Source organism: Argiope bruennichi, chromosome X2 (assembly GCF_947563725.1).
Source record: "Argiope bruennichi chromosome X2, qqArgBrue1.1, whole genome shotgun sequence".
In the NCBI taxonomy this organism is placed as follows: domain Eukaryota; kingdom Metazoa; phylum Arthropoda; class Arachnida; order Araneae; family Araneidae; genus Argiope; species Argiope bruennichi.
Window position 1 is genome coordinate 110999439 of NC_079163.1, and position 25316 is coordinate 111024754.

The 25316-nt window shown below is 26.4% G+C and overlaps 2 long non-coding RNA genes across 2 annotated transcripts; both read right to left on the reverse strand.

Moving 5' to 3' along the window:
* Nucleotides 1-3836: 3836 nt before the first annotated feature.
* Nucleotides 3837-6498, reverse strand: LOC129960039 (uncharacterized). Its single transcript, XR_008783513.1, has 3 exons — nucleotides 6420-6498; nucleotides 5580-5650; nucleotides 3837-3922 (listed from the first exon to the last, which is right to left on the reverse strand). It is a non-coding gene; the product is annotated as an uncharacterized LOC129960039 (long non-coding RNA).
* Nucleotides 6499-9815: 3317 nt separating this feature from the next.
* Nucleotides 9816-14245, reverse strand: LOC129960036 (uncharacterized). Its single transcript, XR_008783510.1, has 5 exons — nucleotides 14134-14245; nucleotides 12389-12461; nucleotides 11525-11595; nucleotides 10693-10765; nucleotides 9816-9899 (listed from the first exon to the last, which is right to left on the reverse strand). It is a non-coding gene; the product is annotated as an uncharacterized LOC129960036 (long non-coding RNA).
* Between the last annotated feature and the right edge of the window lie 11071 nt (nucleotides 14246-25316).

Genomic DNA, 25316 nt, shown 5'->3' on the forward strand with positions numbered 1-25316 from the left:
AAGGCTGAGAAAAGAATATAGTGGAATGAGAACATAATCAGTCTTGAAAACAAACAGAATTGTTGGAATATTTCAAATCAAAAGAAATAGTCTGAGAAGTATTTTCTTTAATACAAACATTTCAACAGAACGGTACAATTAGAAGTAAAAAATTAAAATGAAAATAATGAGATCTAATATTCTCTTGTAGCAGCATCAAGCATAAAGAATGAAAAATACATATAGAAGGTGGCAAGAAACAAAAAACATTGATTTCATGAAAAAAAGCTCATAACTTGTTGTATCAAGACACATTTCTCCAATTCAAGAACAAAGGCCCAATTTATAATTCATGTTACTTTTTTTTTATCCCTTACATTAGAACACATTTAAATATGAACACAAAGTGGTAATTGAATTTAAAAAAATTGAAAATATGAAAGAAAAACATAAATATACACACCTAATAAATGTCAAGATTAGTTTAGCTCATTCTTTGCATTTCAACTAAGTCCCATTCATAACTTTTCATACCTATAAAAGGTAATACAAAAAATGTTTCAATTCAACATGCAGTATTGTTAAAGAAATATAAAACAGAAATACATTAGGCCATAAATAATTATTTTTAAATATTCATAGAATTAAATATTTACACATTAAAACCCCAGTCTCAGTTTTTGAAAATACAGATTAATTATTAAGTTTATCAGAGAGAAAGAAGATTTCATTCTGCTTGACATCAGTATGCAACAGAGATTTTACATATAATTAGAAATCAAATGTAAAAAAAACTGACCATGCTTTTCTGGATATGCCAAAAAATACATTTTAAAACACTGTATACCCAAAACAACCAATATTTTCAGTTTTTACATTTAATAAAAGGCTGAGAAAAGAATATAGTGGAATGAGAACATAATCAGTCTTCAAAACACACAGAATTGTTGGAATATTTCAAATCAAAAGAAATAGTCTGAGAAGTATTTTCTTTAATACAAACATTTCAACAGAACGGTACAATTAGAAGTAAAATATTAAAATGAAAATAATGAGATCTAATATTCTCTTGTAGCAGCATCAAGCATAAAGAATGAAAAATACATATAGAAGGTGGCAAGAAACAAAAAACATTGATTTCATGAAAAAAAGTTCATAACTTGTTGTATCAAGACACATTTCTCCAATTCAAGAACAAAGGCCCAATTTATAATTCATGTTACTTTTTTTTTATCCCTTACATTAGAACACATTTAAATATGAACACAAAGTGGTAATTGAATTTAAAAAAATTGAAAATATGAAAGAAAAACATAAATATACACACCTAATAAATGTCAAGATTAGTTTAGCTCCTTCCTTGCATTTCAACTAAGCCCCATTCATAACTTTTCATACCTATAAAAGGAAATACAAAAACTTTTTCAATTCAACATGCAGTATTGTTAAAGAAATATAAAACAGAAATACATTAGGCCATAAATAATTATTTTTAAATATTCATAGAATTAAATATTTACACATCAAACCCCAGTCTCAGTTTTAGAAAATACAGATTAATTATTAAGTTTATCAGAGAGAAAGAAGATTTCATTCTGCATTGGCATCAGTATGCAACAGAGATTTTACATATAATTAGGAATCAAATGTAATAACAACTGAGCATGCTTTTATGGATATGCCAAAAAATACATTTTCCAACACCATATAAACAAAACAACCAATATTTTCAGTTTTTAATTTTAATAAAAGGCTGAGAAAAGAATATAGTGGAATGAGAACATAATCAGTCTTGAAAACACACAGAATTGTTGGAATATTTCAAATCAAAAGAAATAGTCTGAATTTCAACAGAACGGTACAATTAGAAGTAAAATGTTAAAATGAAAATAATGAGATCTAATATTCTCTTGTAGCAGCATCAAGCATAAAGAATGAAAAATACATATAGAAGGTGGCAAGAAACAAAAAACATTGATTTCATGAAAAAAAGTTCATAACTTGTTGTATGCAGACACACTTCTCCAATTGAAGAACAAAGGTCCAATTTATAATTCATGTCCCTTTTTTTTATTCCTTACATTAGAACACATTTAAATATGAACACAAAGTGGTAATTGAATTAAAAGAAACTTGAAAATATGAAAGAAAAACCTAAATATACACACCTAATAAATGTCAAGATTAGTTTAGCTCCTTCCTTGCATTTCAACTAAGGCCCATTCATAACTTTTCATTCCTATAAAAGGAAATAGAAAAAATGTTTCAATTCAACATGCAGTATTGTTAAAGAAATATAAAACAGAAATACATTAGGCCATAAATAATTATTTTTAAATATTCATAGAATTAAATATTTACACATCAAACCCCAGTCTCAGTTTTTGAAACTACAGATTAATTATTAAGTTTATCAGAGAGAAAGAAGATTTCATTCTGCATTGACATCAGTATGCAACAGAGATTTTACATATAATTAGAAATCAAATGTAATAACAACTGAGCATGCTTTTCTGGATATGCCAAAAAATACATTTTAAAACACTGTATACCCAAAACAACCAATATTTTCAGTTTTTACATTTAATAAAAGGCTGAGAAAAGAATATAGTGGAATGAGAACATAATCAGTCTTCAAAACACACAGAATTGTTGGAATATTTCAAATCAAAAGAAATAGTCTGAGAAGTATTTTCTTTAATACAAACATTTCAACAGAACGGTACAATTATAAGTAAAATATTAAAATGAAAATAATGAGATCTAATATTCTCTTGTAGCAGCATCAAGCATAAAGAATGAAAAATACATATAGAAGGTGGCAAGAAACAAAAAACAATGATTTCATGAAAAAAAGTTCATAACTTGTTGTATCAAGACACATTTCTCCAATTCAAGAACAAAGGCCCAATTTATAATTCATGTTACTTTTTTTTTATCCCTTACATTAGAACACATTTAAATATGAACACAAAGTGGTAATTGAATTAAAAAAAATTGAAAATATGAAAGAAAAACATAAATATACACACCTAATAAATGTCAAGATCAGTTTAGCTCCTTCCTTGCATTTCAACTAAGCCCCATTCATAACTTTTCATACCTATAAAAGGAAATACAAAAACTTTTTCAATTCAACATGCAGTATTGTTAAAGAAATATAAAACAGAAATACATTAGGCCATAAATAATTATTTTTAAATATTCATAGAATTAAATATTTACACATCAAACCCCAGTCTCAGTTTTAGAAAATACAGATTAATTATTAAGTTTATCAGAGAGAAAGAAGATTTCATTCTGCATTGGCATCAGTATGCAACAGAGATTTTACATATAATTAGAAATCAAATGTAATAACAACTGAGCATGCTTTTATGGATATGCCAAAAAATACATTTTCCAACACCATATAAACAAAACAACCAATATTTTCAGTTTTTAATTTTAATAAAAGGCTGAGAAAAGAATATAGTGGAATGAGAACATAATCAGTCTTGAAAACACACAGAATTGTTGGAATATTTCAAATCAAAAGAAATAGTCTGAATTTCAACAGAACGGTACAATTAGAAGTAAAATGTTAAAATGAAAATAATGAGATCTAATATTCTCTTGTAGCAGCATCAAGCATAAAGAATGAAAAATACATATAGAAGGTGGCAAGAAACAAAAAACATTGATTTCATGAAAAAAAGTTCATAACTTGTTGTATCAAGACACATTTCTCCAATTCAAGAACAAAGGCCCAATTTATAATTCATGTTACTTTTTCTCATCCCTTACATTAGAACACATTTAAATATGAACACAAAGTGGTAATTGAATTAAAAAAAATTGAAAATATGAAAGAAAAACATAAATATACACACCTAATAAATGTCAAGATTAGTTTAGCTCCTTCCTTGCATTTCAACTAAGCCCCATTCATAACTTTTCATTCCTATAAAAGGAAATAGAAAAAATGTTTCAATTCAACATGCAGTATTGTTAAAGAAATATAAAACAGAAATACATTAGGCCATAAATAATTATTTTTAAATATTCATAGAATTAAATATTTACACATCAAACCCCAGTCTCAGTTTTTGAAACTACAGATTAATTATTAAGTTTATCAGAGAGAAAGAAGATTTCATTCTGCATTGACATCAGTATGCAACAGAGATTTTACATATAATTAGAAATCAAATGTAATAACAACTGAGCATGCTTTTCTGGATATGCCAAAAAATACATTTTAAAACACCGTATACCCAAAACAACCAATATTTTCAGTTTTTCAATTTAATAAAAGGCTGAGAAAAGAATATAGTGGAATGAGAACATAATCAGTCTTCAAAACACACAGAATTGTTGGAATATTTCAAATCAAAAGAAATAGTCTGAGAAGTATTTTCTTTAATACAAACATTTCAACAGAACGGTACAATTAGAAGTAAAATATTAAAATGAAAATAATGAGATCTAATATTCTCTTGTAGCAGCATCAAGCATAAAGAATGAAAAATACATATAGAAGGTGGCAAGAAACAAAAAACAATGATTTCATGAAAAAAAGTTCATAACTTGTTGTATCAAGACACATTTCCCCAATTCAAGAACAAAGGCCCAATTAATAATTCATGTTACTTTTTTTTTATCCCTTACATTAGAACACATTTAAATATGAACACAAAGTGGTAATTGAATTAAAAAAAATTGAAAATATGAAAGAAAAACATAAATATACACACCTAATAAATGTCAAGATTAGTTTAGCTCCTTCCTTGCATTTCAACTAAGCCCCATTCATAACTTTTCATACCTATAAAAGGAAATACAAAAAATGTTTCAATTCAACATGCAGTATTGTTAAAGAAATATAAAACAGAAATACATTAGGCCATAAATAATTATTTTTAAATATTCATAGAATTAAATATTTACACATCAAACCCCAGTCTCAGTTTTTGAAACTACAGATTAATTATTAAGTTTATCAGAGAGAAAGAAGATTTCATTCTGCATTGACATCAGTATGCAACAGAGATTTTACATATAATTAGAAATCAAATGTAATAACAACTGAGCATGCTTTTCTGGATATGCCAAAAAATACATTTTAAAACACTGTATACCCAAAACAACCAATATTTTCAGTTTTTACATTTAATAAAAGGCTGAGAAAAGAATATAGTGGAATGAGAACATAATCAGTCTTCAAAACACACAGAATTGTTGGAATATTTCAAATCAAAAGAAATAGTCTGAGAAGTATTTTCTTTAATACAAACATTTCAACAGAACGGTACAATTATAAGTAAAATATTAAAATGAAAATAATGAGATCTAATATTCTCTTGTAGCAGCATCAAGCATAAAGAATGAAAAATACATATAGAAGGTGGCAAGAAACAAAAAACAATGATTTCATGAAAAAAAGTTCATAACTTGTTGTATCAAGACACATTTCTCCAATTCAAGAACAAAGGCCCAATTTATAATTCATGTTACTTTTTTTTTATCCCTTACATTAGAACACATTTAAATATGAACACAAAGTGGTAATTGAATTAAAAAAAATTGAAAATATGAAAGAAAAACATAAATATACACACCTAATAAATGTCAAGATCAGTTTAGCTCCTTCCTTGCATTTCAACTAAGCCCCATTCATAACTTTTCATACCTATAAAAGGAAATACAAAAACTTTTTCAATTCAACATGCAGTATTGTTAAAGAAATATAAAACAGAAATACATTAGGCCATAAATAATTATTTTTAAATATTCATAGAATTAAATATTTACACATCAAACCCCAGTCTCAGTTTTAGAAAATACAGATTAATTATTAAGTTTATCAGAGAGAAAGAAGATTTCATTCTGCATTGGCATCAGTATGCAACAGAGATTTTACATATAATTAGAAATCAAATGTAATAACAACTGAGCATGCTTTTATGGATATGCCAAAAAATACATTTTCCAACACCATATAAACAAAACAACCAATATTTTCAGTTTTTAATTTTAATAAAAGGCTGAGAAAAGAATATAGTGGAATGAGAACATAATCAGTCTTGAAAACACACAGAATTGTTGGAATATTTCAAATCAAAAGAAATAGTCTGAATTTCAACAGAACGGTACAATTAGAAGTAAAATGTTAAAATGAAAATAATGAGATCTAATATTCTCTTGTAGAAGCATCAAGCATAAAGAATGAAAAATACATATAGAAGGTGGCAAGAAACAAAAAACATTGATTTCATGAAAAAAAGTTCATAACTTGTTGTATCAAGACACATTTCTCCAATTCAAGAACAAAGGCCCAATTTATAATTCATGTTACTTTTTCTCATCCCTTACATTAGAACACATTTAAATATGAACACAAAGTGGTAATTGAATTAAAAAAAATTGAAAATATGAAAGAAAAACATAAATATACACACCTAATAAATGTCAAGATTAGTTTAGCTCCTTCCTTGCATTTCAACTAAGCCCCATTCATAACTTTTCATTCCTATAAAAGGAAATAGAAAAAATGTTTCAATTCAACATGCAGTATTGTTAAAGAAATATAAAACAGAAATACATTAGGCCATAAATAATTATTTTTAAATATTCATAGAATTAAATATTTACACATCAAACCCCAGTCTCAGTTTTTGAAACTACAGATTAATTATTAAGTTTATCAGAGAGAAAGAAGATTTCATTCTGCATTGACATCAGTATGCAACAGAGATTTTACATATAATTAGAAATCAAATGTAATAACAACTGAGCATGCTTTTCTGGATATGCCAAAAAATACATTTTAAAACACCGTATACCCAAAACAACCAATATTTTCAGTTTTTCAATTTAATAAAAGGCTGAGAAAAGAATATAGTGGAATGAGAACATAATCAGTCTTCAAAACACACAGAATTGTTGGAATATTTCAAATCAAAAGAAATAGTCTGAGAAGTATTTTCTTTAATACAAACATTTCAACAGAACGGTACAATTAGAAGTAAAATATTAAAATGAAAATAATGAGATCTAATATTCTCTTGTAGCAGCATCAAGCATAAAGAATGAAAAATACATATAGAAGGTGGCAAGAAACAAAAAACAATGATTTCATGAAAAAAAGTTCATAACTTGTTGTATCAAGACACATTTCTCCAATTCAAGAACAAAGGCCCAATTAATAATTCTTGTTACTTTTTTTTTATCCCTTACATTAGAACACATTTAAATATGAACACAAAGTGGTAATTGAATTAAAAAAAATTGAAAATATGAAAGAAAAACATAAATATACACACCTAATAAATGTCAAGATTAGTTTAGCTCCTTCCTTGCATTTCAACTAAGCCCCATTCATAACTTTTCATACCTATAAAAGGAAATACAAAAAATGTTTCAATTCAACATGCAGTATTGTTAAAGAAATATAAAACAGAAATACATTAGGCCATAAATAATTATTTTTAAATATTCATAGAATTAAATATTTACACATCAAACCCCAGTCTCAGTTTTAGAAAATACAGATTAATTATTAAGTTTATCAGAGAGAAAGAAGATTTCATTCTGCATTGGCATCAGTATGCAACAGAGATTTTACATATAATTAGAAATCAAATGTAATAACAACTGAGCATGCTTTTATGGATATGCCAAAAAATACATTTTCCAACACCATATAAACAAAACAACCAATATTTTCAGTTTTTAATTTTAATAAAAGGCTGAGAAAAGAATATAGTGGAATGAGAACATAATCAGTCTTGAAAACACACAGAATTGTTGGAATATTTCAAATCAAAAGAAATAGTCTGAATTTCAACAGAACGGTACAATTAGAAGTAAAATGTTAAAATGAAAATAATGAGATCTAATATTCTCTTGTAGCAGCATCAAGCATAAAGAATGAAAAATACATATAGAAGGTGGCAAGAAACAAAAAACATTGATTTCATGAAAAAAAGTTCATAACTTGTTGTATCAAGACACATTTCTCCAATTCAAGAACAAAGGCCCAATTTATAATTCATGTTACTTTTTCTCATCCCTTACATTAGAACACATTTAAATATGAACACAAAGTGGTAATTGAATTAAAAAAAATTGAAAATATGAAAGAAAAACATAAATATACACACCTAATAAATGTCAAGATTAGTTTAGCTCCTTCCTTGCATTTCAACTAAGCCCCATTCATAACTTTTCATTCCTATAAAAGGAAATAGAAAAAATGTTTCAATTCAACATGCAGTATTGTTAAAGAAATATAAAACAGAAATACATTAGGCCATAAATAATTATTTTTAAATATTCATAGAATTAAATATTTACACATCAAACCCCAGTCTCAGTTTTTGAAACTACAGATTAATTATTAAGTTTATCAGAGAGAAAGAAGATTTCATTCTGCATTGACATCAGTATGCAACAGAGATTTTACATATAATTAGAAATCAAATGTAATAACAACTGAGCATGCTTTTCTGGATATGCCAAAAAATACATTTTAAAACACCGTATACCCAAAACAACCAATATTTTCAGTTTTTCAATTTAATAAAAGGCTGAGAAAAGAATATAGTGGAATGAGAACATAATCAGTCTTCAAAACACACAGAATTGTTGGAATATTTCAAATCAAAAGAAATAGTCTGAGAAGTATTTTCTTTAATACAAACATTTCAACAGAACGGTACAATTAGAAGTAAAATATTAAAATGAAAATAATGAGATCTAATATTCTCTTGTAGCAGCATCAAGCATAAAGAATGAAAAATACATATAGAAGGTGGCAAGAAACAAAAAACAATGATTTCATGAAAAAAAGTTCATAACTTGTTGTATCAAGACACATTTCTCCAATTCAAGAACAAAGGCCCAATTAATAATTCTTGTTACTTTTTTTTTATCCCTTACATTAGAACACATTTAAATATGAACACAAAGTGGTAATTGAATTAAAAAAAATTGAAAATATGAAAGAAAAACATAAATATACACACCTAATAAATGTCAAGATTAGTTTAGCTCCTTCCTTGCATTTCAACTAAGCCCCATTCATAACTTTTCATACCTATAAAAGGAAATACAAAAAATGTTTCAATTCAACATGCAGTATTGTTAAAGAAATATAAAACAGAAATACATTAGGCCATAAATAATTATTTTTAAATATTCATAGAATTAAATATTTACACATCAAACCCCAGTCTCAGTTTTAGAAAATACAGATTAATTATTAAGTTTATCAGAGAGAAAGAAGATTTCATTCTGCATTGGCATCAGTATGCAACAGAGATTTTACATATAATTAGAAATCAAATGTAATAACAACTGAGCATGCTTTTATGGATATGCCAAAAAATACATTTTCCAACACCATATAAACAAAACAACCAATATTTTCAGTTTTTAATTTTAATAAAAGGCTGAGAAAAGAATATAGTGGAATGAGAACATAATCAGTCTTGAAAACACACAGAATTGTTGGAATATTTCAAATCAAAAGAAATAGTCTGAATTTCAACAGAACGGTACAATTAGAAGTAAAATGTTAAAATGAAAATAATGAGATCTAATATTCTCTTGTAGCAGCATCAAGCATAAAGAATGAAAAATACATATAGAAGGTGGCAAGAAACAAAAAACATTGATTTCATGAAAAAAAGTTCATAACTTGTTGTATGCAGACACACTTCTCCAATTGAAGAACAAAGGTCCAATTTATAATTCATGTCCCTTTTTTTTATTCCTTACATTAGAACACATTTAAATATGAACACAAAGTGGTAATTGAATTAAAAAAAACTTGAAAATATGAAAGAAAAACCTAAATATACACACCTAATAAATGTCAAGATTAGTTTAGCTCTTTCCTTGCATTTCAACTAAGCCCCATTCATAACTTTTCATTCCTATAAAAGGAAATAGAAAAAATGTTTCAATTCAACATGCAATATTGTTAAAGAAATATAAAACAGAAATACATTAGGCCATAAATAATTATTTTTAAATATTCATAGAATTAAATATTTACACATCAAACCCCAGTCTCAGTTTTTGAAACTACAGATTAATTATTAAGTTTATCAGAGAGAAAGAAGATTTCATTCTGCATTGACATCAGTATGCAACAGAGATTTTACATATAATTAGAAATCAAATGTAATAACAACTGAGCAAGCTTTTCTGGATATGCCAATAAATACATTTTCCAACACAGTATAACCAAAACAAAAAATATTTTCAGTTTTTAATTTTAATAAAAGTCTGAGAAAAGAATATAGTGGAATGAGAACATAATCAGTCTTCAAAACACACAGAATTGTTGGAATATTTCAAATCAAAAGAAATAGTCTGAGAAGTATTTTCTTTAATACAAACATTTCAACAGAACGGTACAATTAGAAGTAAAATATTAAAATGAAAATAATGAGATCAAATATTCTCTTGTAGCAGCATCAAGCATAAAGAATGAAAAATACATATAGAAGGTGGCAAGAAACAAAAAACATTGATCTCATGAAAAAAAGTTCATAACTTGTTGTATCAAGACACATTTAACAATTCAAGAACAAAGGCCCAATTTATAATTCATGTTACTTTTTTTTTTTATCCCTTACATTAGAACACATTTAAATATGAACACAAAGTGGTAATTGAATTTAAAAAAACTTGAAAATATGAAAGAAAAACATAAATATACACCTGATAAATGTCTTCAGATTAGTTTAGCTCATTCTTTGCATTTCAACTACGTCCCATTCATAACTTTTCATACCTATAAAAGGAAATACAAAAAATGTTTCAATTCAACATGTAGTATTGTTAAAGAAATATAAAACACAAATACATTAGGCCATAAATAATTATTTTTGAAAATTCATAGAATAAAATATTTACACATCAAACTCCAGTCTCAGGTTTTGCAAATACAGATTAATTATTTAGTTTATCAGAGAGAAAGCAGATTTCATTCTGCATTGCAACAGAGATTTTAGATATAATTAAAATTCAAATGTAATAACAACTGAGCATGCTTTTATGGATATGCCAAAAAATACATTTTCCAACACCATATAAACAAAACAACCAATATTTTCAGTTTTTAATTTTAATAAAAGGCTGAGAAAAGAATATAGTGGAATGAGAACATAATCAGTCTTGAAAACACACAGAATTGTTGGAATATTTCAAATCAAAAGAAATAGTCTGAATTTCAACAGAACGGTACAATTAGAAGTAAAATGTTAAAATGAAAATAATGAGATCTAATATTCTCTTGTAGCAGCATCAAGCATAAAGAATGAAAAATACATATAGAAGGTGGCAAGAAACAAAAAACATTGATTTCATGAAAAAAAGTTCATAACTTGTTGTATGCAGACACACTTCTCCAATTGAAGAACAAAGGTCCAATTTATAATTCATGTCCCTTTTTTTTATTCCTTACATTAGAACACATTTAAATATGAACACAAAGTGGTAATTGAATTAAAAAAAACTTGAAAATATGAAAGAAAAACCTAAATATACACACCTAATAAATGTCAAGATTAGTTTAGCTCTTTCCTTGCATTTCAACTAAGCCCCATTCATAACTTTTCATTCCTATAAAAGGAAATAGAAAAAATGTTTCAATTCAACATGCAATATTGTTAAAGAAATATAAAACAGAAATACATTAGGCCATAAATAATTATTTTTAAATATTCATAGAATTAAATATTTACACATCAAACCCCAGTCTCAGTTTTTGAAACTACAGATTAATTATTAAGTTTATCAGAGAGAAAGAAGATTTCATTCTGCATTGACATCAGTATGCAACAGAGATTTTACATATAATTAGAAATCAAATGTAATAACAACTGAGCAAGCTTTTCTGGATATGCCAATAAATACATTTTCCAACACAGTATAACCAAAACAAAAAATATTTTCAGTTTTTAATTTTAATAAAAGGCTGAGAAAAGAATATAGTGGAATGAGAACATAATCAGTCTTCAAAACACACAGAATTGTTGGAATATTTCAAATCAAAAGAAATAGTCTGAGAAGTATTTTCTTTAATACAAACATTTCAACAGAACGGTACAATTAGAAGTAAAATATTAAAATGAAAATAATGAGATCTAATATTCTCTTGTAGCAGCATCAAGCATAAAGAATGAAAAATACATATAGAAGGTGGCAAGAAACAAAAAACATTGATCTCATGAAAAAAAGTTCATAACTTGTTGTATCAAGACACATTTAACAATTCAAGAACAAAGGCCCAATTTATAATTCATGTTACTTTTTTTTTTTATCCCTTACATTAGAACACATTTAAATATGAACACAAAGTGGTAATTGAATTTAAAAAAACTTGAAAATATGAAAGAAAAACATAAATATACACCTGATAAATGTCTTCAGATTAGTTTAGCTCATTCTTTGCATTTCAACTACGTCCCATTCATAACTTTTCATACCTATAAAAGGAAATACAAAAAATGTTTCAATTCAACATGTAGTATTGTTAAAGAAATATAAAACACAAATACATTAGGCCATAAATAATTATTTTTGAAAATTCATAGAATAAAATATTTACACATCAAACTCCAGTCTCAGGTTTTGCAAATACAGATTAATTATTTAGTTTATCAGAGAGAAAGCAGATTTCATTCTGCATTGCAACAGAGATTTTAGATATAATTAAAATTCAAATGTAATAACAACTAAGCATACTTTTCTTGATATGCCAAAAAAAAAAAAAAAAAAAAAACTTTACATTTTGAAATATGTTATATCCTTCAGTTTTTAATTTTACGAAATGGCTGAGAAAAGAATATACTGAAATGAGAAACATATTCAGTCTAAATAACTCACAGATATGTTCAAATATTTGAAATCAAAAGAAATTGTTTTAGAAGTATTTTCTTTAATACAAAAATTTTAGGTGAACTGTAAATTATGAAAATGAAAATAATGAGATCTAATGAGAATGAAAAATACAAATAGAGAGTTGCAAGAAGCAAACATTGATTTTATATCATAAGTTCATGACTTGTTGTATTAAGACACATTTCAAGAATTCATAAACAAAGGTTCAATTTATAATTCTTGTTACTTTTTTTCTGATACCTGATATTATAACATATTTAAATGTGAACACAAAGTGGTAATTAAATAAAAATCTTGAATATATGAAGGACAAAAAAAGATAGAATTTAAAAAAATGTTAAATAATTAAAAGAAAGTACTCCAATTTAAAATTTGTGTTAATTATATCTGATTTTACATAAGAAAATATTTAAAAATAAATATTTAGAAATATATATGCATACAAACATAAAAAAATGAATGGGATATTCAGAGAGTAACATTATTAGCAATAAATAAATAAATAAAATTAAGAACAAAGTAAATAAAAGAAGAAAAAAAAGTTCAATATGGTACAAAATCAAAAGTAAAAAAATTACTTTTTGCACCATTGCTTCTATGTTCTGAAATTATTGAAATTAAACAAAAACAATTGAAAAGAGAGAATGCACTGAATAAAAACTTTTAGATTAAAAAAAAAAAAAAAAAAGGAAGGAAAAGGTATGACTCAATCAAGATTTTATAATAAGAAAATCCAAAGCAGATACGATAGTGAAAACAAGCAGTCAGATTTTAAATCATTTAGCATTTTTACTGATATTTCGTTTAAAATCATAATTTTGACATTAAAATAACACATTATTCAAGAATTACAATTTTCCAAAAGAATTCCAAAAATTATCGTTAATTTTCTATTAAGTTATTTGCCTTTATATATGACTCCTTGAAAGGCTGGTCATCTACATGAAATGAATTAATAACTATTCACAAATCATGTTTACTATATTTTAACAAAAATAAAATTATATATATATATATATATATATATATATATTGGTGAGCATTTAAAACTGACATCGGAAATGAAAAGAAAAAATAGGGAAAATATGCATACGTTCATATGGCATTCTGAAATCAAAAAATTCTGTATTTGTATAACGTTTAAGAAAATGATCGAAACTTCGCTACGTTAATCAAAACTCAGTCCAATATCGAAAAACTCATGTTTAAGTCCCCAACCTTAATGACAAACGATTGCCTTAATTTTGGCGAACTTACTCTATTTTGAAAGAAATATTAAGCAAATCCAATCTTAATATCACTGAGATATTACTAAGATAAAATTTATAACTGTCAAAACTGCAACATGCCCATCTTAGCTAGAAATAAAATTAATTTAAAATTGTAATTGTATACAAGAAATATTTTATTTTTTCAGTTCACTTCGCTATCTTGAAATGAATATATTTCACCACAAATGCTGGTTACATTTTTTTTTTTTATTCATCCCTTTGCACCATATATACATTTGTTATAATTTACTTATTACTTCTTTAGTTCATCCTCTGAAAGTTGCTATTTCAAACTTCAAAATAAATTATTATTGCTTATAAGAATCTTACAACTATGAAAATTAATAACTAAAATTGTTGCTTTTCCCCATATTTCACCATTTCAGGCAAACCATTGAGAATATGTGGGTATTCAGTTATTTCCTTATGCCCCGTTTAAATATTTAGAGGCCCTTAAGGTAATGTAAGTTTCTTGGGAATTTGTTCTGGCAAATTCGAACTTCCTGAAAAGTTAAAGATTAGAGCTTCCTAACTGAAATCTAGAGATGCATAATCCACGATTTTTTGAATAACAAAAAATTTAGCTATTGTTATTTTTAAATATTGGATTGAAATATCTGCCATTTCAATCATATTATTAATTAAAATTTATTAATTATTATTAAATATGAAATTTATTAATTGTAATTAATACTTAATTTACTAATTTAAGTAACGTGTGATTGAATTAATTTATCTATTTCTGCTTACTTCTTAAATTTGATTTTTTTAAAACTATTTATTTAATTACTTTATTGGAGTAAACCATTTTATGAAAAAATTTGAATTAAATATATGTGTCATTTCATTAATATGTTAACTTTGGTTCTCTATGCTACCAATAGATGGCGCCAGCAGTAAACAGAATATATGCAATCAAAGTCATGTCACAAGCAATTAAAAATGATCTTTATGTAATAGTGCATTGCAAATGCAAATTTCGGAAAGTCAAGGTCACTCCCATGAAGTAGAGCGGTGTCTTCGCGCTGTCCAGTGAAGCCTCACACTTTCCAGTGCAGTCACCGCTCCGATAAATTTCAGTGATATGCAATTCAATGATACAATAATTCCAAGAATAACCGGTGCGTTCAATTCAGTGGGTAAGGGATTTTCCCTATGTATGATTAAACTCTTGTTCGAGAGCTTCCATTGGACAGATCGTATCGATTGTTACTTTCTATCGTGATCAAAGAACTGTAATCGAAATATCACCAGTAAGATCGTATTAAGGTTTTGAATGACTCCCCTGTGTGAAAAGTATTGATCACCGGTAGTTGTGACTTTTTGATATTGTTTACGTAATAACCACTAGTAAAATATTCGTCATCCCAAGCTGAAATCAGGTAATTTTTTTTATCTTAATTATTTGTGTGAGCAGTTTTATGTAGCAAATTCAAATAATCTTACAAAACAATTTATTATTGATAATTAATATAATAATGATATTGAAGTTGATAGTCAATAAAATAGTTTGTTAAAATATTATTAAGAGGCAATATTATTATATTTAGATTGAAATTATTTTCATAATTTCAAATTGAATTTTGAAACCTTAAAATGAAAAATAATTTAAAATGCCCTCTTTGTTAAATAAATTTTAAATTATTTAAGGTGATTAAGGTTTCAATAAGCTCGAATAATCAATATTATCATGTACTAAGTGTTCCATTCTTCTTTCTAGTCAGGTGATAGTTATTGGCATTTACCATGATCTTTCGAGCAAGAAAAGATTTTATTTCGTTTTTTACACAGAAAACAATAAAAGGTATTGCTTAGAAAAAAAAAAGAAAAAAAAAGGTGGCCCAAGTCACAAATATTCCTATTACTTTTGTTTGTAGATAACATTAAATAGTTATTTAGACCGTACGATATAATTTTCGATATTAATAAGTTCTGTATGGAGTGCGGTGTTCCTCAGGTATCGTTCTAATCAATTAATTACGGTTCAAAATTCTTAGATCCATATAAAAACCGACATAGGATAAATTCTACACAGGATGTCATTTTTACTAAATAAATACGAATCCCTTTCTGAATCGCGAAATTTTAATAATCCTATTCTGGTGAAATTGATAATAGTAATCTCTGTGTCTTATCTTTCTTTGGAGAATTTCTGATTAAAAGTTTATTGAAATTTCAAGAGGATGATCCTCTAAATTCAATTATTCAATCTAAAATTTGGGATGCCAAGACACCTGGTTTAAATGTTGAGACCACTGCGAAATAATTATTTCGCATTTTCATATACTATTTAGTACCATTTGTTTCAAGTTTGCTTTTGTTGTATGAAATTATATCAGTTTTGGCATTTCTGTAGGCGTTTCAAGAACACTCGTTTTCTCTACTATTCTCTCTTCTTTCTCCTTCTCCGTTGCCATGGTTTCGACAAAGCTTGTTTTTTTTCCCCCACGCCAGTACGTACGTTTCAGTAAAAACGTTCAGCTGGCAGAAAAGAAGAAGAAAAAAAAAAAAAAAAAAAAAAAAAAAGATTGACACTGTTAACTGCCTCTGCGTTTCGACGCAGACAACCAGTAACGAGGTAGAAAACGCGACCTTGAACCGCCTACAGAAAATACATAAACTATAATAAAAGATGCATTGTATATAGAGAGAACTAATGCCTGAGGGGGACCCTTGAGAAAGTCTTCACGCCGGAATCATCATTTCTTTCTTTTTGAATTAAACGTAATATTTATTTCTAATCGGTTTGAATTAAGTGTTTTTTAAATCCGCAGTCATTGAATTCCAGGTGTATTTTTTTTATTAAGATTATATTAACTTATACATAGAAATTTTCACAGAGAAATTAATAGTTAAAACCTTGCTGCTTTGTGTAATGTGTCGTTTTTTGCAATATATATATATATATATACTTATATATATATATTTTCTAGTTCAAAGGAATGCTACTCGAAAAAAGAAAAAGATTATTGATTACATTCTTTTTCCTTCATTATAATAAATATTCTGTTATTTAACTTTGTTTCTTTTCATCATTGTAATATTGTATTACTTTAAGTTGAAAATGTTTGATTTTTTTCACCATATTCAGATAATTGAGGATTTTAATTTTACCTAATATTGGACCCAACTGCAACATTCTAGACATCGATCGTGTAGTTGTCCCTGAATCTGTTGTGAAAATCCATGGACTGAGTCTATTCTCTATGGATGCCAGTTATTACGTTGAAATAAATTTTATACTGTCAGTCCTAGAATGTTGAGTTTTGGACTGATTATTTGTGCATTAGCATGAGAGTAATTTGAAAAATCAGCCAAAATATATCTTTAAATGATCCTGCTATTTAATTCGTTCTGTAAATACAGTTACTAGAAGGATGCTAGTGATTCGAAAAACGATGATTATATATATATATATATATATATATATACAGAAACAAAGTTGCAACTGACGACTAATTAAAGTGAGCAATCTTATGCATTATTAGTAAATTTCTTTGAGGTTATGATAATTGGATGATGTAATACTAGAAAAACAATTGAATGTGATATTTTTTATTCCTTGAATAAATATTTTAGAAACAAATATTTTCATAATTGGGCGATTAATCCCTCTAAAATTAAAAATGAGCATATCTCAGCAAATGTTGCATATAAAACATGAAACTGTGCGTGGATAGATGAATGAAAGAAACGTACTTATGTTCTAGAGTTAGCATTTAGGGAAATAAAATTCGTTTCAGTTTTCGTAGGTCATCATTGAATATATATATATATATATATATATATATATATATATATATATATATATATATATATAGTGTGTGTTTGTGTGTATTCATTGGTCTTCCATAAAATTGCATTTGTTTGTGAGTATGTATATATATGTACGCACATGCAAATTTTACAAAAAATCAAAATGTTCAATTGCATTTAGAAAATTCGTCATTTAGAGGAATAAAAAAAATAAAATAGTTTATCAATTCTGACTCTTGTCTCGATAAATAAAAAATAGTAATAATAAAAAGGACTGGGTCGTTTGTAATTTTCAGTTCACAAACTCGATTCATGGATCTGATCTGCCGAGACTGCTTAATCGTATTACGCAATATTCAGCTTTAAAGAGACTCAAGAATTAAAAGTATTGAAGTTAAAAGTAAAGAATTATTTTAGAATGCTCTGTTTAGAAGAATGGAATTAAATATTTTGAAGATTCTTTGTCTGGATATGTTGCTGAATGCAACTCTCCAAAGACATTTTTATACTGACCCTTTATTTATTGAGGGGACTCAAATCTCCTCATTTTTCTCTTGGTATACAGCAATAATATAAATACTTTGAGACCCACTGGGTCATTATAGTCCAGTTTCACAAAGCTTTATCTTCAGTTTATGGATGGTGGCACATGTGTGCAGCACTATTTGAAATTTTATGTCTCATTACGAGGAAAATACGAAATCAATGCTTTTAGGGAAATTGAGCCAAGACAGCATTCAAAGTGTGTAGAATGTAATATATTCCTGCCTGAAAATGATAATTTTTTTCTTCTTCTAAAATCATAAGAAATCTGCTCTCTGATCACAAGAAAATTAAAAAATAAAAAATACTGAAATTTTTTTCTATATTCAAAATTATTTAATAAATTTATTGTTTAATTTTTTTATATCTTGCAAATTACCATTGAAATTTCAAATATTACTCTAATATTTAACATTTTAATGGTAATAATACAGTATTTACAATACATCGGTCTTCATCGCGAATTCGTTTAAAATAATGAAAGAGCAATTTATAATTAGTCAATGTTGATCTAATTTCTCATCAGAATTCTTGCTTCTATTTTACGCTGGTCTCCTGTTGCTAACGGACGTATGTCACTTTGCTCTAATTTTGCAATGGATCATCATGAATAACTTTAATAAAGGAAAGATGGTGAAAAATAATTTAAGACAAAAAACAACAATAACAGTAAAAGAAAAACAAAAAAATCAAGATGATTAAAAATTCCGGACATTGCTTTTTAATGTGAGAATTAATATTCACTTGAAGAAGCAGAGCCCGAATTCGTTAATTAACTCTTTTTTTCCTTTATTGTCTTAAATCATTATCAAATCACTAATTTGATTAAATATTTTGTGTAATACTGTTTATATATTTAAAGAAACGTGTACAGTGATACCTTGCGTAATAAGCGTAATTCGGTCCAGAATCTTAATCGAAAGAATGCTATATCCTCGGCGCGCTAAAAAAAAAAAAATCTATCCAGAGAAAACCTTGCAAAAAGGACAATCTAATGCATTCCAAAAATATATATATATATATATATATATTATAATATAAATTACTATTTTTAATGCATGCTTTTTTTTTTACTAGAAAACTGTCTAAAGACATTTGTCTTTGGATACGCTTCGAAATTTGTCGAAAATGATGCACAGCATTATTCGTAAATTAATTAGGAGTGTGTATAGCTACTATCTTATCAGGGTGATAAGACAGTAGCTTTCAGCATCTCCCTTATTTCAATGGAAGCCTGCTGCCCTGTTGAAGCTATTATTTTCTTCTTTCCAGATCAAATATCCTCTGCATCTTCTTGCTGCGGTAAAGAATACACTTCCACAAGTTTTTCTGCAGTTCTTTCTATATTCTTCCGTCAGCTCAATGATGTCGTTGCTATCCATCTTTGGCCGCATAAACTTGACTTTTATTTTCAAAAAAAAAAAAAAAAAAAAAAAAAAAAAAAACGCGAATGCGTAAAATATAGTATATTTCTTCTTCCATAATTCAAAGTCAGATGTATAGGAAAATACATAAAAATTCCATTTGAATACCATTAAGATTCAGAAGAATATCGGAATTGAAGTAAGTTGAATTTCAGTACTTCTCTAAAAGAAGCTAAAAGACGACAGGTTTCTTATAAAAATCTGTTTAGTTTTGATTTACTAAGAATTAGGATTTTTTTTTTTTTTTTTTGCACTATAATCCTGTTTCTTTGTTACATTTTGTCGATAGCACAAAACATAATTATAATATCACACATCATAACTAAATCTTTCATTTATTTTTCATTTGGTGTCAAATCGTGCTTGGTTTTTAATTTCGCTAAAATTCAACTTTATTCTATTGCAGTATAAAGATATCTCTCTACATAGATTATATATTCATTTGAACTTGAAATAAAAATTGATGTTCAATACATATTTTCATTTTTCAATTATGGACAAAAATTACATTCTGCATTTTATTTACATAACTATTTAATAATTGTGAGAATATTTAAGAAATTATTTGCAAATTACTATCATTTCATTTTGTTTATAGCATGATGAGTCTAATTTTTATTATTTGGAGGCATTTTTTTTAACATTATATAGGTGTTTACTTTTATTTTGTTTTGTTAAATGCTTAGAATGAATTGATCTCTTTTTTAATGGATTTGATTATTTGTCCCATTTTATATGATACTATCATAAATGATTTACACTAATATTAAATTGGATTTTATGCCACTGATAACTGAAACAATCTGATTGATTTTGCTCCTAGGTCAACAGATTGGCCTAATATTTTAAAAATTTGTTTAATTTCGATTTACTAAGAATTTGGAATATATAATTTTTTGCACAATAAGCTTGTTTCTTTGGTACATTTCGACAGATACCACATATCAAAGATAATGTACTTAATTATCATATAACACATTTTCAGTGAATGTCTCCTTAATTGTTCATTTACTGTCAAATCATGTTTAGTTTTTAATTCCATTAAAATTCAACTTCATTCCATTGCAATATAAAATTTCTGTCTATGCAGATTACATAATCATTTGATCTTGGAATAAAAACTCATGTTCAACAAACATTTTCATTTTCCAATTATTGATTTAAATTATATACAGCCATTTTATTCCCACAAGCGATTAATAATTGTATAAATATTTAAGTAATCATTTGCAAATGATTATCATTTCCGTTTGTTTTTAGCATGAAAATTCTGGGTAGTTTCAGACTGAGGAAAATGTTTTCCATAAAAGTTAAGGTTTGTATATTTTTCTACTAAAAATATTCTCCATTTATATATTTGATTTTCTGTTATTACTTGTAATTAGATACCAAGGATAACAAATGATTTACAAGAATATTAAAATGGAATTCAAACCATTGGTAGCCTAATAATTTGATTAATTTTGCTCCTAGGCCAACAAATTGAACAAATATTATAAAAATATATTTAATTTTAATTCAATAAGTATTTGATTTTTTTTTTTTTTGCACCATAAGCTTGTTTTTTTTTTTTTTTCTTGCTACATTTTGAATAATACAACATAACAAAACTAATTTGCATAATTATTATTTCGCACATCCTTGATGACCTCATTTATTGTTCATAAGGTTCCTCAACTTCATTCAGTTTTTAATTTCTGCTTTGAAAATTCAGCTTTATTCAACTGCAATATAAAGTTTTCTCACCATGTAGTTTACCTATTCATTTGATCTTGGAATAAAAACTGATGTTCAACACACTTTTTCCTTTTCGAATTATTGATATAAATAGCATACTCCCACTGTATTATTCAAATAACTGTTTAGTAGTTGTATCAATATTTAAGAAATTATGTGCAAATTATTTTGATTTCATCTTATTTACAGCACAGATGAGTCAACTTTTCATTATTTGGAGGCAAAATTTCTCTTGAAATTATTCATGTGTTTTATTTTATTTTGTTTTGTTAAATATTTGGAAAAAAATTCTTTTCTCTTTTAATGTTGACTACAAGTTATATTTTATTTCATACCAAGGATCATAAATGATTTACACTAATATCAAATTGGACTTTATGTCATTGATATCTAAATAATTTGATTGACTTTGCATCTAGGTCAATAGATTGAACTAATTTTTAAAAATATATTTAGTTTTGATTTATACTGAGTATTTAGATCCATTGATTTTATTTGCACAATAAGCTTGTTTCTTTATTAAATTTTGATTCATACAACATAAAAAAAAACCCACTTGCATAATTATTAAAACGAACATTATTGATGACCTCAATTATTGTTCATATGGTGTCAAAACTTCATTAGTTTTCAATTTCTGTTTTGAAAATTCAGTTTTATTCAATTGCAATATAAAGTTTTCTCTATATTAAGATTACATATTCATTTGAAACTGTGTCAAATGAAACAAGTTCAAGCAAAATTCACTTACTTGTCGAAATAAAAAACTGATATTCAAGACACATTTCATTTTTTAATTATTGACGTAAATTACATTCTGCCTTTTTATTTCAACATTTGTTTAAAAGTTAAATGAATATTTAGGAAATTATTTGCAAATTATTATTATTTCCTTTTATTTTAGCATGATGAGTGATATTCATACTTGGAGACTAAATATTCTTGTAATACTGCAAATATGGCTTTATTTAAATTTTACTTTGCCAAATATTTAAATTCGTATATCCTCTTTTTTTAATGGATTTGCCTCTCATGATTTATATGATACCAAGAAACATGAATAATTTACATCAATATTAAATATTAATATCAGAATGAAACTGAGATTATAGCAATAATTAAAATTCAAATTGTAATAACAATTTGTCATGCTTTTCTTAATCTCCGAATAACACATTACATTTTTTAATATTTTGTACACTGAGAAGAAATATTTTCAGTTTTTAATTTAAACAAAGCTGAGAAGAAAATGTACTCAAAGCAAAAACGTAATTTGTCTTAATATTGCATAGATATGATTGAAAATTAGGAATAAAAAAAAAAGAGAAGTATTTTCTTTAAAGCCAACATTTTAAGTGAACGCTACAATAAGAATTAAATTATTAAAATGAGCATAATGAGATACAATATTTTGTTACAACAGCATCAAGCTTAAAGAATGAAAAATACATATAGAAGGCGGCAAGAAGCAGAAAACATTGATTTCATACCATAAGTTCATGATTTGTTGTATCAAGATATATTTCTACAATTCAAGAACAAAGTTCCAACTTATAATTCATGTTACTTTTTTCTGATCCCTTACATTAGAACACATTTAAATATGAACACAAACTGGTAATTGAATTTAAAAAAACTTGAAAATATGATAGAAAAACCTAAATATACACACCTGATAAACGAATTAAGATTGGTTTAGCTCCTTCATTGCATTTCAACCAAGTCCCTTTCATAACTTTTCATACCTATAATAGGAAATGCAAAAAATGTTACAATTCAACATGCAATATTGTTAAAGAAATGTAAAACAGAAACAGTTTAAGAAATAAATAATTATTTTTAAAAATTCATAGAATTAAATATTTACACATCAAACCCCAGTCTCAGTATTTGCAAATACAAATTAATTATTAAGTTTATCAGAGAGAAAGAAGATTTCATTCTGCATTGACATCAGTATGCAACAGAGATTTTACACATAATTAGAAATCAAATGTAATAATAATAACTGAGCATGCTATTCTGGATATGCCAAAAAATACATTTTCCAACACCGTATACCCAAAACAACCAATATTTTCAGTTTTTAATTTTAATAAAAGGCTGAGAAAAGAATATAGTGGAATGAGAACATAACCAGTCTTAAAAACACACAGAATTGTTGGAATATTTCAAATCAAAAGAAATAGTCTGAATTTCAACAGAACGGTACAATTAGAAGTAAAATATTAAACTGAAAATAATGAGATCTAATATTCTCTTGTAGCAGCATCAAGCATTAAGAATGAAAAATACATATAGAAGGTGGCAAGAAACAAAAAACATTGATTTCATGAAAAAAAGTTCATAACTTGTTGTATGCAGACACACTTCTCCAATTCAAGGTCAAAGGACCAATTTACAATTCATGTTACTTTTTTCTCATCCCTTACATTGGAACACATTTAAATATGAACACAAAGTGGTAATTGAATTAAAAAAAAATTGAAAATATGAAAGAAAAACCTAAATATACACACCTAATAAATGTCAAGATTAGTTTAGCTCCTTCCTTGCATTTCAACTAAGCCCCATTCATAACTTTTCATACCTATAAAAGGAAATACAAAAAATGTTTCAATTCAACATGCAGTATTGTTAAAGAAATATAAAACAGAAATACATTAGGCCATAAATAATTATTTTTAAATATTCATAGAATTAAATATTTACACATCAAACCCCAGTCTCAGTATTTGCAAATACAAATTAATTATTAAGTTTATCAGAGAGAAAGAAGATTTCATTCTGCATTGACATCAGTATGCAACAGAGATTTTACACATAATTAGAAATCAAATGTAATAATAATAACTGAGCATGCTATTCTGGATATGCCAAAAAATACATTTTCCAACACCGTATACCCAAAACAACCAATATTTTCAGTTTTTAATTTTAATAAAAGGCTGAGAAAAGAATATAGTGGAATGAGAACATAACCAGTCTTAAAAACACACAGAATTGTTGGAATATTTCAAATCAAAAGAAATAGTCTGAATTTCAACAGAACGGTACAATTAGAAGTAAAATATTAAACTGAAAATAATGAGATCTAATATTCTCTTGTAGCAGCATCAAGCATTAAGAATGAAAAATACATATAGAAGGTGGCAAGAAACAAAAAACATTGATTTCATGAAAAAAAGTTCATAACTTGTTGTATGCAGACACACTTCTCCAATTCAAGGTCAAAGGACCAATTTATAATTCATGTTACTTTTTTCTCATCCCTTACATTGGAACACATTTAAATATGAACACAAAGTGGTAATTGAATTAAAAAAAACTTGAAAATATGAAAGAAAAACATAAATATACACACCTAATAAATGTCAAGATTAGTTTAGCTCCTTCCTTGCATTTCAACTAAGCCCCATTCATAACTTTTCATACCTATAAAAGGAAATAGAAAAAATGTTTCAATTCAACATGCAGTATTGTTAAAGAAATATAAAACAGAAATACATTAGGCCATAAATAATTATTTTTAAATATTCATAGAATTAAATATTTACACATCAAACCCCAGTCTCAGTATTTGCAAATACAAATTAATTATTAAGTTTATCAGAGAGAAAGAAGATTTCATTCTGCATTGACATCAGTATGCAACAGAGATTTTACATATAATTAGAAATCAAATGTAATAATAAATGAGCATGCTTTT